Below are 8,304 nucleotides of genomic sequence, written 5' to 3'. Positions count from 1 at the left end.
CCCTTTGCAACCCCATGAACTGCAGCACGCTAGGCCTCCTGGTCCATCACAAACTCCCGGAGTCCACCCAAACTCATGTCTATAGAGTCGGTGATGCCATGCAACCATCTCATTCTCTGTCGTCCCCTTCTCCTCTTGGCCTCAATCTTTCCCAGCATCAGGGTCTTTTCAAATGGGTCAGCTCTTCGCATCAGGTGGCCAAAGTACTGGAGTTTCAGCTTCAACATCAGTCCTTCCAATGAACACCCAGGACTGATCTCCTTTAGGATGGACTGGTTGGATCTTCTTGCAGTCCAAGGGACTCTCAAGAGTCTTCTCCAACACCACAGTTCAAAAGCATCAATTCTTCAGCACTCAGCTTTCTTTATAGTCCAACACTCACATCCATACATGACCACTGGAAAAACCATAGCCTTGACTAGACAGACCTTTGTTGACAAAGTAATGTCTCTGCTTTTGAATATGCTGTCTAGGTTGGTCATAACTTTCCTTCCAAGGAGTAAGCGTCTTTTAATTTCATGGCTGCAGTCACCATCTGCAGTGATTTTGGAGCCCAAAAAAATAAAGTCTGACACTGTTTCCATGGTTTCCCCATCTATTTGCCATGAAGTGATGGGACCGGATGCCATGTTCTTAGTTTTCTGAATGTTGAGCTTTAAGCCAACTTTTTCACTCTCCACTTTCATTTTCATCAAGAAGCTCTTTAGTTCTTCTTCACTTTCTGCCATAAGGGAGGTATCATCTGCATATCTGAGGTTATTGATATTTCTCCCAGCAATCTTGATTCCAAGTTGTGCTTCCTCCAGCCCAACGTTTCTCATGATGGACTCTGCATATAAGTTAAATAAGCAGGGTGACAATATACAGCCTTAATGTACACGTTTTCCTATTTGGAACCAGTCTATTGTTCCATGTCCAGTTCTAACTGTTGCTTCCTGACCTGCATACAGATTTCTCAAGAGGCAGGTCAATTGGTCTGGTATTCCCATCTCTTTCAGAATTTTCCACAGTTTATTGTGTCTAGCAGGAGAAATAAGGAAGAGTAAATCCTAGGACTTCCTTGATGGTCCAGAGGGCTAAGATTTTGTGTTCCCAGTGCAGGGAGCCTGGATTTGATCACTGGTCAAGAAATTCGATCCCATAAGTTGGAACTCAAGTTCCCACATGCTGCAATCAGAGATCCTGCATACAACTAAGACCCAGTGCAGTCAAAGAAATAAACATAAATAAATCTTAAAGAAAAAGAGAGTAAGCCCCACCCTCTGAACTTCCTGGGGGCCTGGCCTTTTGGGCAGACATCTTATCTCACCTCTGGTGAGTCAACTGAAATTCAAGCTTGACTTCTAAGCCAAGCCCAAAAAGAAGCTCTTGCTTCTAGTTAGCCTAAACATTGGACCTTAGCCTTCTTACTAGTTCTCACCTCATTCCCCATCCCTCCTCCATCCTGAGTCTTGCCCACTTTTAGAGTCCAGCATTGCTGAACCAGCAAATGAAAAAGTCAGGTCTTTGCTTACTTCTGTGGCAAATGTTCCACTTTTGTTTCTTCTATATTCCTTTCCTTTTCTTTTCTTCCTTTGTTTCCCTAGATGGGTCAAGTGAAGACTGGAGGACTGATTCAGACAGAAGAAGAGAAAAGATTTCAGAGGCAAAACATTTTAAGGGTGGGTATAGTCTCATTACGGAGAAGGCAATGGCACCCCACTCCAGTACTCTTGCCTGGAAAATCCCATGGATGGAGGAGCCTGGTAGGCTATAGTCCATGGGGTCGCTAAGAGTCGGACATGAGTGAGCGATTCCCTTTCACTTTTCACTTTCATGCATTGGAGAAGGAAATGGCAACCCACTCCAGTGTTCTTGCCTGGAGAATCCCAGGGATGGGGGAGCCTGGTGGGCTGCCATCTATGGGGTCGCACAGAGTTGGACACGACTGAAGCGACTTAGCAGCAGCAGCGGCAAAGTCTCATTATCTACTGACAGAGGCTAAATTCAGCAGAAAACTCTGAATGTCTTGGAGTGTGCAGGTGATGCTTATCCATTTCTCCTAATTTGCAGATGACTAAGAATTTACAGTTGTTGTCAAACCTTAGATAAAAAAATAAACAAGTCAGTATAAGTAATAGGACAACCCAAATGTGGGGAAACTTGCATCCATCCAGGTTCTGGATAAAGAAAGAAACTTAAGGCTGCTGCTGCTGCTGCTAAGTTGCTTCAGTCGTGTCCAACTCTGTGAGACCCCATAGACGGCAGCCCACAAGGCTCCCCCGTCCCTGGGATTCTCCAGGCAAGAACACTGGAGTGGGTTGCCATTTCCTTCTCCAAATGCATGAAAGTGAATAGTGAAAGTGAAGTCGCTCAGTCGTGTTCCACAAGGCTCCTCCGTCCATGGGATTTTCCAGGCAAGAGTACTGGAGTGGGGTGCCATTGCCTTCTCTGAAACTTAAGGCAAGGGTAATCAAAAGAAACCACCTGTGTGGTCTGTAGTCCCTTAAGTTTTACTGGCTTCTATGGCTGTCCCTGCAGTAGGAAATGGCAGCCCACTCTAGTATTCTTGCCTGGAGAAAATTCCATGAGGAGCTTGGCGGGCTTCAGTCCATAGGGTCGCCAAGAGTCAGACACAACTGAGCATGATATAACAACAAGAATGGCTGTCATCTTTCCAGCCCCCAGCCACAGGCTCAAAGTGGAAATACCAGGGGCATTCCTGATTCAAAATTCACTTCCTCTGTCAGATGCCTACACCACTGAATAGAAAATTAAGTGGAATGAGGCTATAATCAGCAATCTTTCCTTAACTCTCGAAGATATTGAAGAATTTGCTGCTAAAGCAAATAAAAATCCCTAGACTGTCTGGCTAAAGTTGTTCTTGATGATAGGATAGCCCTTGATTATCTGTTAGCTGAGCACAGAGGTAACCATCTGTGCTGTGATCAACAGCTAGTTCGTTTCTGCAGAAGTTGAGACCAAGCTACATAAAGTCACTAAGCAAGCCACTTGGTTTAAAAAAGTGACTCCTTCAGCAGACTTTTTCTCTCATCTGCTTGATTTAAGTTGTTTTGGGTCATAGGGACCATGCCTTGAGAGTGCCCTCCAATCATTGGGTATTCTGCATGTATTCTCTCAAAAGCTCTACATGCATGCATGCAGTTGCTGATGACCAAATGATCTCCCTTTGCCTAGAATGCCAAAAATGGAATGAAGAAAGTCAACTAAGAGAACAAGACTTTGATATTCCAACCTTTTGTTTTTTTTTCCAGTTGGAGATTCGACCTGACTCCAACATCAACAAGTGGTAGCTCAGTGTGGCACTAATACCTTAAACTTTGACTACAACTGAGAAAACTGATCAAAAGGGGGAATCAATAAAGTTAATTTGAATATTGGCACCCATAAAATGGAGGCTAACTCAGTGGCCCAGCCCATGTCACAAATCTAAACTTAAGTCAGCCTGCACTTACAGGAATCCCCTGTCAATGAAACCTAACATATATCTATCATAATCCTCCAACCCAGATTTAGCTAGCTTAACTTACCGTGGAAAACAGGACTTTCAGGCTTTCTAAGGAAATCCCTGATCTCCTAGTTAATCATGCTGTGTTTCTATATCACCTCTTTCTAACTCTCTATAAAACTCCCTCTTGTCTCAAATCTCTAGAGAGCAGTACTCCTCTGCTTATGAGGCATAGTACTCCCTGATTCATGGATTGTTTTCTCTTGAATAAAGGACATCAAACTCTTTACTGAAAAAAAAAAGTATAAGCAACAGGGTATAAACAACTAGAAATGTTTGGTTTATCATTGAACTCAGAACATATGCTTTCACATATTGCCACAATTTTAAGTGCTCATGTGAAACTACATTAACAATTTGTACTTAGTAGGTTTGGGCCTGGTAGGTTGCTGCTTTTTATATTTCTGAAGTTTACAATATAGTACCAAGATTTTTTAGAGGAACACGTAAGAAATAAAGAAAATAATAACTTGTGAATTTACCTATCTAGTGCCAGAAAAACTAGATGAAATTGAGAAATTCAGTTAACCCATACACATATTGATCCATAGTTATATTCAGTATTATTCTAGATGAATAAGAAATCCCACCCGTGAGGAATGTATGGTCAGGGAACAAACTGCTCAGTGACAGCTGGCTTGGTGGGTCTTCATCCCAACCTTTCTGACTACAGTTGTCAGGATCTGCACATGTTTTATGCCCTAAGCCTCAGTTTCTTCATCCATAAAATGGGATAATATTAATATTTACTTTCTATGTTTAAGAAGATTAAATAAAATGCTAATGTCTATAAATTGCTGAGAATAATGTCTGGAATGCAGTGAACTCTCAAAAACTATTACATACCAACTAGTTGGGAAGTAAAGACTAGAAATCATTCGTTTTATGTCAAAATAAGTTAGCATTTAGAATAGACATAATTGGAAGTTTGCCTACGTTTTCATCTTTTCTTTTTAGTCAAGGAGTTGAAACCAGATGGGATATTGTACAATTACAAACCTACAAGTTTTCCTGTTTCTTTTAATTTGATACCTAATTTGGGAATATGTGGGTAAAAGAAACCAAAGAATATTCCTCTGAGTAATACCTGAAAACAAGAGTTACAGATTAGGGTTTTCAGAACAAACAACAAAACCAAAACCCTGGCTATCTACATAGAAAGTGTTCTTTAGGGCTTGACAGCATTCTTTGACCTTTGTTTTATGAAACATGAACAATCTTACATTTGATTGGTGAATTTTCTGCTGGCTTTTTTTTTTTTTTTCCCCTTCTTAAACCATGTTCCCTGCCTGCAAAGCTAAACCTATTTATGGTGAGCACTGTTTTTTCAATTAGGTTTATTTTCATTTTCCCATAGGCCAAGTTAGCTGAGAATGTCTCAAAGTTTATTTTCCTTTCCTTTACTTTGTATAATGGTTTTTAAAATTAAAATATACAGCACTTTATCTATTGATTTTTTTGAAATACTGTCTAAATTTTTTTTCTTTTTTGCACATTTAATGCTTCATCATGAGACGTATTATTCAAAATGCTTTTCACTATTCAAAAATGCTTCTCAGAGTGTAATGGTAGTCCATTTTTGTGGTCAGCTCTTCGAGAGCAAGGATCAAGTCCACTCTGCCAACTTTGTGAAATGTCTCATACAAGCTGGTGCTCAGCAGAATACTTAAGAAAGCTGATGTGTTTGTGACTTGGCTTTTCCCCAAACTTTTCAGCTGGATGTCAGCATTCCATCCAGATTGTCAATTTCTCAAGCTTAATATTGGCAAGACATCCTTTCCAAGAGGCCCCTCCTTCTGGGGGTGAGGGTGGGGGTGGGGCAGGGAGAAAAGGACTCTAAGCTCCGCATCAACTTTCTAATAGTTTTGTAACACACTATTCTCTGGTGAGAACCCTGGGTGAGAGCGAGTCTTAGCTAAGAACTTTGCTTTCGGGAGAGCGCTTCAGGTTTACAGCCCTTGGGGAAGAGGGTTTGCTCATCCCTGGAAAACTGCGGGCGGCTCTGGGGCCGGGGAGCTGCGGGCGGCTCCCGGGGACTGGGAAGGTCAGCGCAGCTGGAGAGGGGCCCGCTAGCCTCAGGGGAAGGGGAGAGTCCTCGTTCGCTCCCGGGGCGCTCCCCGCGGGCTGGGGTGGGCGGACCCCCGGCCCCCGGAGCTCCTCCCCGCGCGGCCTCCCGCCCGCCAGCCGCTGTCCCCGCCCGCGCCAGCGCTCGGCCGCCGGCTCCCGCCCCTCCTCCCGCCCAGAGGCGCAGGGGCAGGAATTCGGCCGCCGAGCTCCCCGGGGGCACCGTGCCCCGGAGGGCTGGGCCGCGCCCTCCTCCCGGGCTCCTTTCCCCACCAAGCTCCCCTCCTCCCAGCCTCCCTCTCCCAGCGCTCTCCCCTCCCCATCCCGGCGGCTCCGGACTCCTCCCGTTCCCCTCCTCCCCGCACTCCTCCCTGCCCCCCACCCACGCTCCCTCTCCCTTCCTTGTTTTCTCGCCTGGGCCCTTCTTCCTGCTCCCCTCTCCTCCCCGCTCCCCTCCTCTCTTCCTCCAGATTTATCCTCGCCCATTCCCCATCCCTCCCTCTTCCTCCTCTGCTCCCCCCGCGCTCGCCTTCTTCGGGCTCCCCCCCACTCTTTCCTCCTCGGTTCCTCCCTGGAACCCCTCCCCTCTCCGCTCCTCCCGCCTTATCCCTCTCCTCTGCTCCCCGCCTTCCTCCGCGGCTCCTCTTTCCCGGTTCGCGCAGCTCCCACGCGGTTGCTATGGAGGCGCCCGCGGCTGCTAGCCGCCCGCCGGGAGCTGCCCTGGGGCCCGGGGACGGAGCGGTGACTCTGCCCGAGGCCGTGGCGCCTCGCGCCCTTGGGGCCCGGGAACAAAGCGCGACCTCCCCCATCTCGGAAGTGCGCTGCGAGACCTTCAGGCGCCCCGGACCCGGAGGGCGAATCTGCTGGTCCAAGAGGTTGGGGTGACAGCTGCGTGCTACCGAGCTACCTTGTGGCCCCCCGAAGATCACTCCCGCTCCCCCCACCCCTATCCCCCATCCCGGAGGTGTCTCTGAGGCCGGGGGACGGCCAGATGGCCCCATTTAAAAGGATCGTTCCCTTTTGTTGGGGGGCCGAAGCAGCGCCCAGGCCAATTTACATAGGAAAATGGGGTTTGTGTCCCCAATTCGGGGCGGTGCCCCGACAGCTGGTGGTTGTGTCATCGTGTCAGGACCCCACAGCGTGATGTTTAAGTTGACTTGATGTGTGCAGATGTTTGCGTGTGAATAGCAATTGATTGAGAACCGGTAGCTATTAGGTCAGGCTTGGAGAAACTCAGTTCACAGAGGAAATTTTTATCAGCCTGGGCCCAACAGTAAGATGGTAGAATGGAAGTGTCCTGCTGAAGACTTAGGATGCTTTCTTAGAGAACTCATAGTTTATCACTTTGTTGGGAAATCTAAAAAGCCCAATAGTTGGACCTGAAGGGAATTTTGAAATCCTTACTGTTCATTTTGGTTGTTCCTTATCAAAGCTGTAAAGTTGAACATAAAAAAAGAGGTGAGGAGGACAGCTAGGACTTCAAAATGATCCATGAAAGATTTATTAAAATAACTCAGCCAGCTGCTAGCAGACTGAAAGTTGTCACTAGTTTGAAATCAGTAGTTTAAACATGTATAGGTAAATGATAGACTGTTAAGAACAGACAGGACCTTCAATTCTTATTTTACCATTAAGGAATTTGAATCTCAGAGAGGTTAAGTGATTTTCCCAAGATCATAGCAACTCTTGAAATATGATCTCAATGAAGGAAAAGGAAACTTTAAGATAGTAGATTTAGGAGCCCTTGAAAATACCTTAATCAAGACGTTCTCAAACCTTTCCACCAGTCTGCTGGAGCCACCAACAGGTAACTCCCTAGAAGACAAGGAATGGAGAGGAATTTTTTTTCCCCTCTGCCTGCATTCATCAACTTCAGCTCAAGTTTGTTGTTCTTGTTTAGTTGCTAAGTCGTGTGCAACCTTTTTCGACCCCATAGACTAGCATGTCTGTCCATGGGATTTCCCAGGCAAGAATACCATAGTGAGTTGCCATTTCCTTCTCCAGGGTACCTTCCTGACCCAGGAATCAGACCAGTGTCTCCTGCACTGGCACGCAGATTCTTTACCAATGAGCCACCAGGAAAGTCACAGGGCTTTGGAGCCAATTTTAGCCACTAGAGTTTTCCTGAACCCTGAACTGAAACTTGTGACTTAATTTCCATCAGAGTGTTCATTTTGTGATGAAATGGAAAGGGACTGGTTAGAATTTGTATGAAATGGGAAATCAAAGCTGGGCAGGAACCCTCTGGTCTCCTTTTCAGGAAGAAGGCCAAAGTGATCAGTGGAACCGGTGTTCACCTTGCTAGAAGGTTGGATAGCTAATTTGGAAAGGCTTTGCAGTTAAGACTTTATACTCCCAGTGCAAGGGGTGTGGATTTGATCCCTGGTTGGGAAAGTAAGACCCTACATGCTCCAAAAAACCGTTGAAAAGAACTTTTGAAACATGGTCTTCTTACTTCAAGGATTGTGTTGGAAGAGTTTTATCTGCTAAACTTGCTGGTAGACTTATGTTGGAAAGAACTTCTGCCTTTAAACCTGAAGTGACTGGGAAAAATTAGGAAAGAGTGTTTCTGGGTAAGATTTTAGAAGAGTTGTAGAATGCCACATAAAAGAACATGAGTTCACACACTGTACTTCAAATGAGAAATACCAAGAACGTGCAGCTGGGTTGGAACTGGAAATGGGTGTTAATTTCTGCTCTGCTTCTCCTACCAAACAAAGCAGCAATGTTTT

Source organism: Bubalus bubalis, chromosome 15 (assembly GCF_019923935.1).
Source record: "Bubalus bubalis isolate 160015118507 breed Murrah chromosome 15, NDDB_SH_1, whole genome shotgun sequence".
Classification (NCBI taxonomy): domain Eukaryota; kingdom Metazoa; phylum Chordata; class Mammalia; order Artiodactyla; family Bovidae; genus Bubalus; species Bubalus bubalis.
This window is presented reverse-complemented; position numbering follows the sequence as displayed.